The sequence below is a fragment of the Piliocolobus tephrosceles genome, chromosome 10 (genome assembly GCF_002776525.5).
Source record: "Piliocolobus tephrosceles isolate RC106 chromosome 10, ASM277652v3, whole genome shotgun sequence".
NCBI classification, from domain to species: Eukaryota; Metazoa; Chordata; class Mammalia; order Primates; family Cercopithecidae; genus Piliocolobus; species Piliocolobus tephrosceles.
In genome coordinates this window covers 26,229,075-26,245,014 of record NC_045443.1, presented here as the reverse complement: position 1 = coordinate 26,245,014, position 15,940 = coordinate 26,229,075, and the positions used below count along the sequence as shown (strand labels likewise).

Sequence of the window (15,940 nt, the reverse complement as noted above, 5' to 3'; positions counted from 1 at the left end):
TAATCCCATACTTCTTGCAGGCTTTGTTCATTTCTTTTTCTTCTTTTTTCTTTTGGTTTCTCTTCTCGCTTCATTTCATTCATTTGATCCTCCATCGCTGATACTCTTTCTTCCAGTTGATCAAGTCGGTTACTGAAGCTTGCGCATTTGTCACGTATTTCTCGTGTCATGGTTTTCATCTCTGTCATTTCGTTTATGACCTTCTCTGCATTAATTAGTCTAGCTGTCAATTCTTCCACTTTTTTTTCAAGATTTTTAGTTTCTTTGCGCTGGGTACGTAATTCCTCCTTTAGCTCTGAGAGGTTTGATGGACTGAAGCCTTCTTCTCTCATCTCATCAAAATCATTCTCTGACCAGCTTTGATCCATTGCTGGCGATGGACTGTGCTCCTTTGCAGGAGGAGATGCGCTCTTATTTTTTGAATTTCCAGCTTTTCTGCCCTGCTTTTTCCCCATCTTTGTGGTTTTATCTGTCACTGGTTTTTGATGATGGTGACGTACTGCTGGGGTTTTGATATAGGTGTCCTTCCTGTTTGATAGTTTTCCTTCTGACAGTCAGGACCCTCAGCTATAGGTCTGTTGGAGATTGCTTGAGGTCCACTCCAGACCCTGTTTGCCTGGGTATCAGCAGCAGAGGTTGCAGAAGATAGAATATTGCTGAACAGTGAGTGCACCTGTCTGATTCTTGCTTTGGAAGCTTCCTCTCAGGGGTGTACTCCACCCTGTGAGGTGTGGGGTGTCAGACTGCCCCTAGTGGGGGATGTCTCCCAGTTAGGCTACTCAGGAGTCAGTGACCCACTTGAGCAGGCAGACTGCCCCCTCTCAGATCTCAACCTCCGTGTTGGGAGATCCACTACTCTCTTCAAAGCTGTCAGACAGAGTCGTTCGCGTTTCACAGGCTTCTACTCCTTTAGCTGAGCCCTGTCCCCAGAGGCGCAGTCTACAGAGACAGGCAGGTTTCCTTGAGCTGCTGTGAGCTCCACCCAGTTCGAGCTTCCCAGAGGCTTTATTTACCTACTTAAGCCTCAGCGATGGCGGGCGCCCCTCCCCCAGCCTCGCTGCTGCCTTGCCGTTAGATTGCCACAGACTGCTGTGTTAGCAAGGAGAGAGGCTCCGTGGGCGTGGGACCCTCCCGGCCAGGTGTGGGATATAATCTCCGGCGTGCCGGTGTTACAGCGCAGTATTGGGGTGGGAGTTACCCGATTTTCCAGGTATTGTGTGTCTCAGTTCCCCTGGCTAGGAAAAGCGACTCCCTTCCCCCTCGCGCTTCCCAGGTGAGGCGATGCCTCGCCCTGCTTCAGCTCTCGCTGGTCGGGCTGCAGCAGCCGACCAGCACCGATTGTCCGGCGCTCCCGAGTGAGATGACCCCAGTACCTCAGCTGAAAACGCAGAAATCACCGGTCTTCTGCGTCGCTCGCGCTGGGAGATGGAGACTGAAGCTGCTCCTATTCGGCCATCTTGCTCCGCCCCCCTGTTTCTTTTTTTAAAGGTTATAATATATTATGTCCTGATAATGTCACTTTTCAGGTTATCATTTTTACATTTCATTGAAGAGTTTAAAAAATCTATAGATAAGCAGGTAGATAAACTCTTTTATTGGCTGTATAATAGTCTGCCTTCTAGTCGCACTGTATGCGCATTCTTATCTTACTTCTCCCACTGCCAAAATTGGGAATTACAGAGGTCTTCAATATCCCTGATGAACACAGATGCGAAAATCCTCAACTAAACATGAGCCCACTGAACTCAACAGCACATCAAAAAGATAATCCATTATGATCAAATGGGTTTTATATCAGGCATGCAAAGATGGTTCAACATATGCAAATCAACAAATGTAATACATCACCTAAATAGAATCAAGGATAAAAACCATATGATCATCTCAATAGACACAGAAACAGCATTTGATAAAATTTAACATCCCTTCATGATAAAAACATCAACTAGGCACAGAAGGAACACACCATACATGGGGAAAGGACACACTCTTCAATATATGGTACTGAGAAATTAAATAGCTGAATGTAGATGAATGAAACTGGATCCCTGTCACCATATATAAAAATCAACTATAGATGAATGAGTTACATTTATGTATATGTTATTTATATGTGTGTCATGTGTATGTTTTTTAATCTGCAAGAATACAACATGCTAAAATTAATAATGGTCATGTACTATAAACCCACAGCTAACATCATACTAAATGAGAAAAACTGAAAGCATTTTCTCCCAAAAACTGGAACAAGACAAGGATGCCTACTTTCACCACTCCTATTCAACATAGTACTGGAGGTTCTAGCCAGAGAAATAAGGCAAGAGAAATAAATAAAATACATCCAAGGGTGTGCATGGTGGCTCACAACTGTAATCCCAGCACTTTGGGAGGCCAAGGCAGGTGGATAGCTTGACCTCAGGAGTTCAAGACTAGCTGGGCAACATGGCAGAACCCCGTCTCTGCAAAAAATACAAAAATTAGCCAGGTGTGGTGGCACACCCCTGTGGTGCCAGATACTCAGGAATCTGAGGTAGGAGGATTGCTTGAGCCCCAGAGGCCGAGACTGCAGTAAGCTCTGAGTGTGCCACTGCACTCTAGCCTGGATGAGAGCAAGACTCTGTCTCAAAAAAATAATAAAAAAGAAAAAAAGAAATAAAAGGACAAATTACAAAATTACAAAAGGGGAAGCCAACTTATCCTTATTTGCTGATATTATCTTATACCTAGAAAAACCTAAAGACTCCACCAAAAAACTCTTCAGATTTGATAAATGATTCATGAAGTTACAGGATACAAAATCATTGTACAAAAACAAAGAGTGTTTCTACACATCAATAATGATTGAACTGAGGAAGAAATCAAGAAGTCAAACCTCATGTACAATAGCAAAAAACAAAATACCTAGAAATAAATTTAACCAAGGAGGTGAAAGATCTCCATGAGGAAAACTATAAAAACTGAGGATGACCCAAACAAAAACATCCCATGCTCATGGATGGGAAGAATTATTATCATTAAAATGCCCATACTGCCCAAAGCAATCTACAGAGTCAGTGCAATCCCTATAGAAATACCAACATCATTTTTCACAGAACTAGAAAAAACAATCCTAAAACTCTTCTGTAACCAAAGAAGAGCTTAAATAGCTAAAGCAATCCTCAGTAAAAAGAACAAAGCTGAAGACATCACATTAACCAACTTCAAAACATACTACAAAGTCGTAGTAACCAAAACAGCATGGTACTGGTATAAAACCAGACACACAGATCAATGGAACAGAATAGAGAACCCAGAAGTAAAGCCACATATTTGCAGCCAGCTAATCTTTGACAAAGCCAACAAGGACATACACGGGTAAAGGACACCCTCTTCAATATATGGTGCTGGGAAATTAACCAAATGTAGATGAATGAAACTGGACCCCTATCTGTCACCATATATAAAAATCAACTCTAAATGAATGAGTTCCATTTACGTCTAGGTTATTTATATTTGCGTCATGTATATGTTTTTGAATCTTCAATAATATAATGTGCTAAATATATATTTTTTGTTAAGTTTTAAAAATGAACAAATCGTTAAGCCTACATCAATGTGTATTCTTTTTTGAAATGTCCACTAAGGGTCACAAACAAATTTTTTAAATTAGGTACTGATTTTTTTTTATTTTTTTGAGACAGAGTTTCGCTCTGTTGCTCAGGCTGGAGTGCAATGGCATGATCTCTGCTCGCTGCAACCTCCACCTCCAGGGTTCAAGTGATTCTCCTGCCTCAGCCTCCTGAGTAGCTGAAATTACAGGTGCATACCACCACACTTGGTTAATTTTTTGTATTTTTAGTAGAGATGGGGTTTCACCATGTTGGTCAGGCTGGTCTCAATCTCCTGACCTCGTGATCCATCCGACTTGGCCTCCCAAAGTGCTGGGATTACAGGCGTGAACCACTGCGCCTGGCCAATAATTTTTTATATAATATGGGTATTAACTCTATTTGGTTTTTGTTTGTTTTTGAGACTGAGTTTCGCTCTTTCACCCAGGCTGGAGTGCAGTGATGCAATCTCAGCTCACTGTACCCTCCACCCAGCGGGTTCAAGCAATTCTCCTGCCTCAGCCTCCCAATTAGCTGGGATTATACGCGCCCGTCACCATGCCCGGCTAATTTTTATATTTTTACTAGAGACAGGGTTTTGCCATGTTGGCCAGGCTGGTGATCTACCCGCCTTGGCCTTCCAAAGTGCTGGGATTACAGGCATGAGCCACTGTGCCCGACCAACTCTATTTGTTATATATTGTAATTATATACTATGTCATACAGTCATGCACTGCATAACAATGTTTTAGTCAATGACGGACCACATATAGCCCCATTAGATTACACTGGATCTGAAAAACTCCTATCGGCCTAGTGATGGCGTAGCCATCATAGCATTGCAGTACAATGCATTCATTACTCAAGTGTCTCTGGTGATGCTGGTGTAAGCAAACTCATTGCACTGCCAGTCTTGGAAGATGACAGCACTGACAATTATGTACAATGCATAATATTTGAAAATGATAATAAATGACTATGTTTCCAGTTTGTGTATTTACTATACCCTTAATCCATACTTTAAAGGGTATTTCTACCTCTTTTTTTTTAAGTTAACTGTAAAAACCTCAGGCAGGTCCTTCAGGACATATTCCAGAAGAAGGCATTGTTATCATAGGCGATGACAGCTCTATGTGTGTTATGGCCCCTGAAGACCTTCCAATACAAGATGTGGAGGTGAAAAGTGATATTGGTAATCTTGACCCTGTGAAGGCCTAGGCTAAAATGTGTGTTTGTGTCTTAGGTTTTAACAAGAAAGTTTGAAAAAAAAATTTTTTTTAAATAGAAAAAAGCTTATGGAACAGGAATATAAATAAAACATTTGCACAGCTGTACGATGTATTTGTATTTTAAGCTAAGTGTTATTACAAAAGAATCAAAAAGTTAAAATGTAAAAGTTCATAAAGTAAAAAAGTTACATAGTAAGCTAATGTTAATTTCATATTAAAGAATAAAAATTATTAATAGGCAGGGCACAGTGGATAAAAATTTTTAATTTTTAAAAATTAAAAATAGGCCTGTTACCCCACCTCTGAGGAAGGTGGATTGCTTGAGCCCAGGATTTCGACACCAGCCTGGGCAACATAGTGAGACCTTGTTTCTACAAAAAAAAAGAAAAAATTAAAAATTAGCTGGGTATGGTGGAATGTACTTTTAAAACATTAAAAATTAGCTGGGTGTGATGAAAGGCACTTGTAGTCCCAGCTACTTGATAGGTTGAAGCAGGCGGATCACTTGAGCCCAGGAGGTCAAGGCTTCAGTGAGCTGTGACAATGCCACTGCACTCCAGTCTGGGTGACAGAGACCCTAGTCTCAAAAAAAAGAAAAAAAAAAAAGAAAGAAATTTTAAAATAAATGTGCAGCTTAAGTACACGGTGTTTACAAAGTCTATAGAAGAGTGCAATAATGTCCTAGGCCCTCACATTCACTAAACACTCACTTACTGCCTCACCCAGGGCAACTTCCAGACCTGCAAGCTCCATTCTAGGCAATACCCCATACAGGTGTACCACTTTTAAGTCTTTTAAACTGTATTTTTACCATACCTTTTCTATGTTTAGATATGTTTAGATACACAAATATCTACCACTGTATTACAATTGCCTAGAGTATTTAGTACAGTCACATGCTGTAAAGGTTTGTGGCCTAGGAATCATGGGCTATCATACAGCCTGGGTGTGTAGGAGGCTATACCATCTAGGTTTGTAGAAGTACACTCTATAATATTCACACCTCAACAACAATCACCTAAAGACACACTTCTCAATGTGTATTCCTGTCAAATGACAGATGACTGTATATTACCAATGTAATTACATATTAATATTATAAGGTAATTACATATTATATAAAGAAAAAATCTGAATACACAACTTGAATATTTTCCCCAGGTGACTGCCTTTTTGTGATTTGATATAAGCAAAATTAAATTATTTTAATTTTTAATATCATTACACATATGAATTGTTCTGTTTTAATCTTTGCTTCTATGTTTTAGTACATTCTTTCTCCCAAGCCCAAGATCAGATATTCATATACACTCTTTTCTAGTATATGCATTACTACATTTTTACATTCATTATTTGCAGTGGCACTTTTATCAATACAACATTCTTCTGAGCTTTCCATTCTGCTCCAAGTATTTGTCTATTTTATCAACATCATACCATTTTCAAATTAATATCTAGCATTACAACTTTCCCTTCATTATTCTTGTTTACTATATAAACATTTCTTGGCTCTTATATATTCTATAAAAATGTAAAACAATTCTGAATCACTGATCTATGAGAAATTCCTGAGATTTTGCTTGGAGTTATATTCAACTTACAAATCAATATAAAATACTAAAACTAAAGAATTGTCTTCCTATCCAGAAACATGAGTCTCCTCATCATCTTCAGAGCAAAGTTTACTAGTTTCCTTTCTACAGGTCATTTGCGTTTCTTACCAAGTTTAATCCCCGGCATATTTTGTGTTGCTACTATAAACGGGCTTTTTTTCTCATATTTTTAAACTGGTTATCATACACAAAAGATCATGATATTTACATGATTTATAGTGGAACCCTACTAAACTCCATTTTATTTGATTGCCTTGGGAACTTTTTATTATCTGCAAATAATTTTTAGTCTCCTTTTCAACAGTTCTCTCTGTCACCCAGGGTGGAGTGCAGTGGTATAATCCTCCCACCTCAGCCTCCGGAGTAGCTGGAACTACAGGTGGCAATTACTGTGCCCAGCTGATTTTTAAAAATTTTTTTGCAGAGACAGGGTCTTGAACTCCTGAACTCAAGTGATCCTCCTGCCTCAGCCTCCCAAAACGCTGGGATTACAGGTGTTAGCCACTATGTCTGGCCCATCAGTGCTACTTTAGACAGTACTGATAACAGCAAGTATGTTGCTAATTCTAATACAATTTTAGGTCAAATTCACCATTTTAGTACTTTGGCTGAGTTTGACCTGAATGTTGTTTACAAAATTATAGATACTTCCTATAAAATATTAACAGTAATTATCTCTAAACATTGACAGGAGTGAAGTTATTTTCCTTCACATTTTCCCAGTAAACAGATTTCTGATTTTCTTTTTATTAATTAGACTAGCCATGAACTCTCCCTATTTATTTTCCAGGTTTCCTTAAATGAATGGACACACATACGCATATGCCCACACATACTCATTCTTATCACCTTATTTCTCCTAGTGTTCTTTGTTTGAGAATTTTTAACTTCGAATAACCTTGGCTAGCAATCAATATCTTGCAGAAGGCAAGAGAGAATCAAACCTTAAGAAAAGCTTTCTCCCCAGGCACAGTGGCTCATGCCTGTAATCCCAGCACTCCCACAGTGGCTCATGCCTGTAATCCCAGCCCGCTGAGGCGGGCAGATTACGAGGTCAAGAGATCGAGACCATGCTGGTCAACATGGTGTAACCCCATCTCTACTAAAAATACAAAATTAGCCAGGTGTGGTGGTGTATGCCTGTAATCCCAGCTACTTGGGAGGTTGAGGCAGGAGAATCGCTTGAGCCTAGGAGGCGGAGGCTGCGGTGAGCCGAGATCGGGCCGCTGCACTCCAGCCTGGGCAACAAGAGTGAGACTCTATCTCAAAAAAAAAAAAAAAAAAAAGCTTTCTCTTCAGAAACAATATTCTACAGTCCTTTGTGAAAGATAGGACATCTAAAAATGATGTCTGGATACGAATTTCTCAAAGTAAGCTGACTCCACTAATAAAAATGATGCCTCATTCTTTTTACTAAAATATATTTGTATTAAGACTGCAGTACAAAACTCCATAACATAAAAATATTAGCAAACTGATAATAGGGAAGTCATAACATTCTCAAGTCAGAGCTTCATAAAAACCAAATTCCAATATTTTTAATATTAGACTTGCACATTAACCAATGGATATGGCAATTTCTTCAATCAGTATCAAATCCTGTTTGTTTCATATTTCATTAGGTAATCATCATGCCAAACCTATCTCAAAATCTGAAATAACTAGTTTGTGATACATTATCAGAAAATGTCAATCTCAAATATAAACAGCTGAACTTTTCATTTTTATTCTACTAGGGAAGTTTCAAAGTGCTGAAACATGCAAATTGTTACTCATTTTCTAAAAACAGAAATAAAATAATTAGGTCACAATGGATGGCTCCTTTCTTGGCCAAAAAAGGGATGATGAATGCAACTGGAATGTTTATTGTCACTGAAATTCTTCAGGCCTGGATTCCAAGTATGCGTCTTGATGCAGGTTACTATGACAACTTAAACTACAGAAAATGTCACACCCCCTCCTATCAAGTAGTTTTCTCTGCAAGATCATTTCAAGCCTTCTAAAACTTGCATGCACAAATTATCTGTAACAACAATAAACACCTCATTACAAGTTTTATTCAAAAATGCCCCTATCTAAACCTGTAAAAACAGGTATAAGCATATAAAAATAATTCCATTAAATCTACATGGGATAGAAAAACCTGAAAACACACACACTCACATACACATACGTACACATACCCTTTAAAATATAAAATATTGAGAGTATTTTTAAACTATTTTCCATTACCAGAGGCACAGTACATTACTACCATATGTTTCATTCCAGAAACTGGAAAATTACTTGCAAGGCAGTTTTGAACTATTATAGAACTAAGTCCTGTTTATCATCATTTTCCCTTCACTAATGCATCTTATGGGAAGGTACTAGAAAGAGGGGATGAGGGAAGATTACAGTCCTATCTAGAACAGAAAGAGAAGCAAATAATCTGTAAAACTTATTGTTTTATCCAATCTGTCTTTTTACACAAAATATGAACTTTAAAGTTTCTTTTCACACAGCATAACACTCTTGTGATAAACTGTAAATTATTCTCTAATATCACATGCTCTAAAAGAAAAATAGCTCAAGAGAAGCTGCATCGTTATGGAAAAAAAATGTGAGTCAGTAGAAAGATACTCTGACTGCAAAAAATTAACAATTTTAACTAGCTCCATGAAAAAAAATTAACACAGTTTTACAGTGTAGCAATTCTGAGACTTCAAAGCTGGTTTTGCTGCCCATCAAAGTTAACATGACTAGAATTGGATGTTTCATTCAGAAAGGTTTAGGGAAGTCCCTCTCCTGTAAACTGGGTTCAGTAGCCACCACAGGCAAACAAGTTTTCTAAGTTTCAGATATAAATATACCTCAATGCTAGGCAGACCCTTCATTTATTTACAACATTTTAAAATAACACTTCATTCAAAAAAGGGAAACAAACCAGTAAGCTAAAGGAGTCTCTTTGCTCTGTAAGTCAAGGATCAAATTTAAAGGCTGCTGACCTAGAGAATATTGAGTGTTTGAGAAGAACCCGCAAAAAATGAAAACTCTTCAGCAGCAAACTCCAAGCAACTCACACAATCCCCACCTGTATTAGTGGATAACTACTAGTGATCCAGAGGAACAAAACAACTAAAATGTTCAAACCCAAATACACAAAATCCCCAAACAGTAAGCCTCAACCACAGTTCCTGTTGGTATAACTTACACATAGATTCTCCTTCATAAAAAATAATTAATGTATAAAAGAAAGCTTTATTGCACAGCTTCATCAGTAATGGTAGCCAAAACTAAAATTTAAGTGACTATCAGAAAGAACTTTAGTCAATTGTACTACATAGTACATTTCTTTTTTCTTATGCTTTTCCTTTTTAGGCCATATTACAAAAGGCAGGGCCTTAAACATAGGGTCTGAATAGGCCTTTTTGACTCTCACGTGGAGAGAACAAAATTGCCTCATTAGAACCAGGCTATCTTTTGACTCTCAACACTTGTGGCCTTCTAGTCGTGGTTTTTGCTAATGCTGTAAGCAACATGCCAGGGTCTACAAAAGGGAGACTGAACTGGTGAGGACATGGATTTGCGGTTTTAGGAGTCCAGTCTCTCCATATAATCTAGCAATTATTAGAAGGCTGTGAAGTTAGTTTTTTATTTCAGGGGGAAATCAGTTTATATGAGACCTTCAAGATCCAGCATCTAGTTAAAAACGCATGCACATAACTTTTGCAAATGAGAGATTAAGGAATTTATGAGACAGCATGCTGGCTGGTGCCCTCACAGAGTTTATTCACCTGTAAAGTGTGAACAATTTATTCATAAGTGATTTACTCATTACAAACAAAGTCAAATTATTTTCCCTCCTGGGACCAATAAGTAATTTAAATGCTCAAGGGACAAGAGATGACATACAGCAAACATACTAAAACTGAGACGTAATTTAGTTGAATATCCTCACCCAAGGAGATTTTTATGCCCCCCTTGACTTAATGAAGCCAATAATAGACATTATTAAGGAAATGGAAACACAAGCTATAGGATTTTCCAGACTTAACCAAGATTATCATAGAGAAAAGTCTGAAAAACTAGTTAGCCATCAAGATTTTCTAGCCTTTCACTATGAGAAATACTTCTCTGCTTTAAAAGAGGTTGCCAATTTATAGCATTAATAGAACAGTGCTCAGAAAGCCCAAGAGTGGTGACACGCAGCTTTGAAATATTTTGCTTCAGACTCCAAACTTGAAATCTAAGGCATGTTTTATGATACTTTTAGTGTCGACCCAAATTTGGACCTAGGAATTATACTGCAGTGGCAACAGACACCATCACCAACTATACTTAGTCCTTCTCTAAATAAAGGGCTTACAAATGATGATTCTTAAGTTTACTAATGAACATGACCTATGAAAGTCTCCCTAAACTTTGAAAGATTTTTTAAAAAAGCCATTGAAAGTGCTACTCTTCTAGGATGTAATGTATGTAAGGAGTACACCTCAGCACCACTCACCTCAGCACGCAGGAGTCTCCCAGCCAGTGAGAACGAGGTAGTCTTGAGGAAGGACAGCACCACACAGGTATTCTAGGAGGATCTACACAGGCACCTGCAAAGGTACACAGGGTTCTTACAGTCCTGGCTAATTTTTATTTTAAAAATACTAAACCATTCCATTTTAACATACAATCACCAAAGAGCAAAATACAAGTACATGGCTTCAAATAATTTTCCCAAGAATTTTCCTCCGCTATCCCCACTCTTCCCCCTTAGCTATTTGAATTGCAGTTCTTGTGGGGTGGGTTTATTTGGTTTGGTTTCAATTAGCATTTTTGTGCTTTTGAAAAAGGAATTTCAGTTGTTTCTATAAAAGGTCATTTGGCCCATGGAGTTCTAGGAGAGACTTTGTGTCTTCTTTTTCTACTGACCCCAGCTCCCTGTGATACCACACTAATTTCTTGAAAGCAGTTTTACAATTGGAAAAATTGCCTAAGGCCAGGGCTAAAATTGAAGTTGAAGGCGATCTCTCAGGTCCTAAAAAATAAAAACAAAAAATACGCTGCACTTCTCCTTGGTGAGTACAAATTCCTACTACTGACTAACCTAAGAAAGTGGGTAACTTGGCACCGTTTCTTTTGACCATTTTATTGCCTAATGCTGTGAGAATGTGAAACTTGCCACAACATTAGCTATAAAGAAAGCCCAAGGAAGAAATCTTGGCCACAAGATGGGAATTGATGCAATTCATATGTCTGCCACATTCAGACTATGCCCTTCACAGATGTTTCTGCATTTATTTATAGAAAGATTTACTTTAGCAACAAGACCAGCTTCCATCAACCATTTTTTTTTAAATCTATCCAGACATGAAACTACTTTTATTATGAATAGAAAACGCCACCCCCAAATGTTAAAATCCTTAAATTTCTTAGTCATGAAATAATATGAAATATCAAATTAGAGCACAAGGAGAAAGAGCTGGCAGACCCCAAATCTGATGCAAATGTAAGAAAATATACACATTTCAAACACCACTGAGGAAGGGAGAAGTTAGTCCAAAGTTTCCCCTTTCATAGCTGGGCTCTCCCTGCACAGCTGCTATATCCCTGAATGAAGACTTTGTCTCCAAAGCTGGTTACTACACTCACACTTCATATAACTTAATAGTTGTTATAAAAATGCCAATGGCTTCCTGATTATTTTTTACATAGTGCTACAGTTGTAACACAAAGGTGCATTAGTGCCCGCTTCCAAATCTTAAAAAGAAGGTAGCAGTCACATTAATTTTTTTTCCTAATAAAAATATATAGGTTTAAGCTAGCTAGATATCACAGAATTTCTACTACATCTTCATATACCAGATATTGGGTTACAGTCTTCTGGCTTCAAATAGACCTACCTACCTACCTCCTAAAGAAGCTAAAAGAAATACACACATCTGAGGGTGACAGGATTTGGCAAAAGAGCCTGTCTGTGGAGGGTGTCATCCAAAAAGCAATGAAGGGTCAATCCTGCTGGGAAAGAGGACTGGGTGGCAAATTCAAAACCAAGTGAGAAGAGGCTAAATGGACTAACCACCACCCTAATTCCCATCCTTGGGCCTGGGAGCTGTCTGGAGTCTAGCCTGGTTGTCAAAAGTATTCTTATTCACCTAAATCAAAATCTCTTCCTAACCAACTTTTCTTCAGTAAAGCCTCATCTCTCTTTTTAGTTGTGTTTTCAAGAAAAACTTTTGAGAGTGGGAAGTGGATAGCTGAAAATGAGTTTCAAAAACTGACATATAATTGTTATCATCTTTGTCCATAAAATAAGGTTGTCACTAGAGTCAGAGATTTAAAGGCCAAAAAGATTATGGTGCTTATTCTCTCATATGTAATTCAAATTGACACTAATATATATGCAGAGATTAAAATCTCTCCTTCTTAGATTTTTATAATTGCAAAATTCACTTTGAGATGAGATGAGCGGTGCAGGCAGCAGGAGCAGTTCTGTGGTACCCTGGGAATGTAATGTGCTCAGGATGTCTCCGGGAAATGCCAAGCTTGACAAAAGTCAGGGCTTGGGCTCTTGTGAACCTGCACCCCCTCCCCAGCTCCTGTCGACTCCTACAACCTCCTAACTACTCAGCCCATTTTCACTCTTCACCAGGTCACTGGTGAAGATCCAATCCTACCATCCTAGAGCTTTTGAAAGTCTCCACAAAAAAGTTCAACCTTCTTTTGTTTGTCAGGTAACTGCAGTGACAAAATGTTCCTAACCACAAATGTAAACATGAGTTCTGGCAGGTGTGGGAGTACTAGGAAGGCAGTGAGAAACAAGAGGCTTAAGTGAAGATGGTCTCAGGAAACTGCATGCATTGCGTTTTTTCCACGAGCCCCTTCGCATCCCTTCCTGCGGCTGTCCAGGCCCACCTCCAGTGTCTCCCCTGAAGCCACCACGTGGCATACACGGCCTCACCCCACTTCAGTTTCCCTGCCTGTCCTTCAAGTTGGCATCCCAGGTGCAGGCCTTACATATTTTTTATGCTGGCCAAACTCCAACTCATTCTCCAAGACTCCACTCAAGTATGACCTCATCACTCCCTTATCAAAACTAGTCACTCCAGGTATTCTCAAGTGGCTGACACTTAGTACTCACTGGTACTGTTAATCGAATCTTCACAACAACCCTATGAGGCAGGTAATCTGTAATAAGGGAATAATTAGAAAAGAATCGAAAGGTTAAATAACCGGCCCAGGGTCATACAGCTAAACAGGAGAGGCAAGAACTGAACTCAAGCAAATTGACTTCAGAGCCCATGATCTTCAATAACTATTTGAAATGTTTGCCTCTTCTTGAGGGCAGAGACACTTTGCACTGACACCTGCATTCTCGATGCCTAGCACGTAAGTGGGGCTCGATAAATATCTGCTGAAGGCTTGATGAATTCAGAGGGTTTTACAAAATGGCAGCAGATTGTACAGTGGTTCTGAGCTTATCCTCAGTGAAAGTCCTGCTTACCTAAATGATTCCTTTTACCTAGATATAATACTCCTATTACCACATGTCTGAAAAACAGGTATCTATTATACTTGAAATGACCACAAATCAATGAACGCCAACATGTAATTGTGGGGAAAAGAAGAGGATAAAAATTGGGGAAGCCCCACCAATAATTATATTATTTTTTTTATTTTTATTTTTTTTTAAAACACTTTTTTTTTTTTATTATACTTTAAGTTCTAGGGTACATGTGCATAACGTGCAGGTTTGTTACATATGTATACATGTGCCATGTTGGTGTGCTGCACCCATCAACTCGTCAGCACCCATCAATTCATCATTTATATCAGGTATAACTCCCCAATGCAATCCCTCCCCCCTCCCCCCTCCCCATGATAGGCCCCATTGTGTGATGTTCCCCTTCCCGAGTCCAAGTGAGCTCATTGTTCAGTTCCCACCTATGAGTGAGAACATGCGGTGTTTGGTTTTCTCTTCTTGTGATAGTTCGCTAAGAATGATGGTTTCCAGCTGCATCCATGTCCCTACAAAGGACGCAAACTCATCCTTTTTTATGGCTGCATAGTATTCCATGGTGTATATGTGCCACATTTTCTTAATCCAGTCTGTCACTGATGGACATTTGGGTTGATTCCAAGTCTTTGCTATTGTGAATAGTGCCGCAATAAACATACGTGTGCATGTGTCTTTGTAGTAGCATAATTTATAGTCCTTTGGGTATATACCCAATTATATTATTTTTGATAAAACTTAAGGTGATTCAAACATTAATTGGACACTTATAAAAATGTGCTAAGGATTAAGCATTCTTTTATTTTGGTAGCTAGCTTCCATAATGGCCCCCAATGGTTTTCACACCCTTGTGTATTCTTCTCCTACAATGAACAGAGGTAACCTGGACAGCCCATAGGATATTGTGGAATGATGTCATAAAGACATGGTAGCTGCCATCTTGCTCTCTTCGATCACTTGTCCTGATATAAGCCAGACATTCAAGCAGCCCTATGGAGACATCCATATGGCGAGGAGCTGAGCCCTCCCGCCAACAACCTGCGCAAATTTGCGAGGCATGTGAGTGAACCACCTTGGAAGTGGATTTTCCAGCTCCGATCAAACCTTCATGTAGGGTACATACAAAATGGACTGACACCTGGGTTGCAATCTTATTAAAGATCCAGAATCAAAACCATTCACCCAAGCCATTCCTGGATCCCTGATCCAAAGAAACGAGGTGAGAGTTTAAAAAAAGAAAAGAAGAAGAAGTTAGGTCTCTAGGCATGGGGCAACTTGTTATGCAGTAATAAGTAATTAAATTAAATAGTTTATAGTAATGCAAATAGAAGTTATTGATGTTAACACAATATCAGGTTATTGCAATTCCTAAACACTAAACTAACAAGCAAAATAGAATGCTCAAGAATAACTCAAGAGCAAAATAAATTCCAGTTTCCAAGAGGCTCTGCTTTTTTTTTAAACAACAGAAGAATGCAAACCCTTCATTTCCTTGTAGATGTTTTTTAATGACTGCTGATTAATTGTTGGGTGTGTTCTCTTCCTTCAAACTAGGCCCACCAGGAGAGATAATCAATTCTACCACTGTAAAAATGAGAAGAGTTTATTGCTCTGGTTATTTAAGTATTATAGGTCAGATAAAAAGTCTAGAAGTTTTGGAGGAAACCAGCTACTCTCTACTCTGTGATTCCAAGATTCCCAAAATGTTCTTGTGTGTGTGGGTTTTTTGTTTTTTTTTTTTTTTTTTTTTTTTCAAAAAGCACATTTCCTTTTATTGAAAAGAGAAAACCCATTTCAAATTCTAAATATTCAACTACAAATAAACTATGGTAGCACATTTTCATAGGTGATATCCCTGTGCATCCACAAAATAAACCATAAATATTATGGAATTCTAAACTACTCCTAAATTTTTGTTGTCCAATAAAAGAGTGGGAACATTTAAGGTGGTTTTTTTTGCCTTGTCATCAAAATACATAGACACACATCTCCACATATAATTCAGTTCTGCTAACAGCAAGACAC

General features: G+C 38.6%; 1 protein-coding gene across 1 annotated transcript in view; it reads right to left on the bottom strand.

Annotated features, from left to right (window-relative positions):
* RASSF8 (Ras association domain family member 8) overlaps positions 1-15,940 on the bottom strand; it is a 149,219-nt gene that overhangs the window by 101,371 nt on the left and 31,908 nt on the right. Inside the window, exon 2 of the mRNA XM_023209052.2 lies at positions 10,919-11,012. The gene's annotated coding sequence lies outside the window, so the exon portion shown is untranslated. The remainder of the gene's footprint in view (positions 1-10,918; positions 11,013-15,940) is intronic.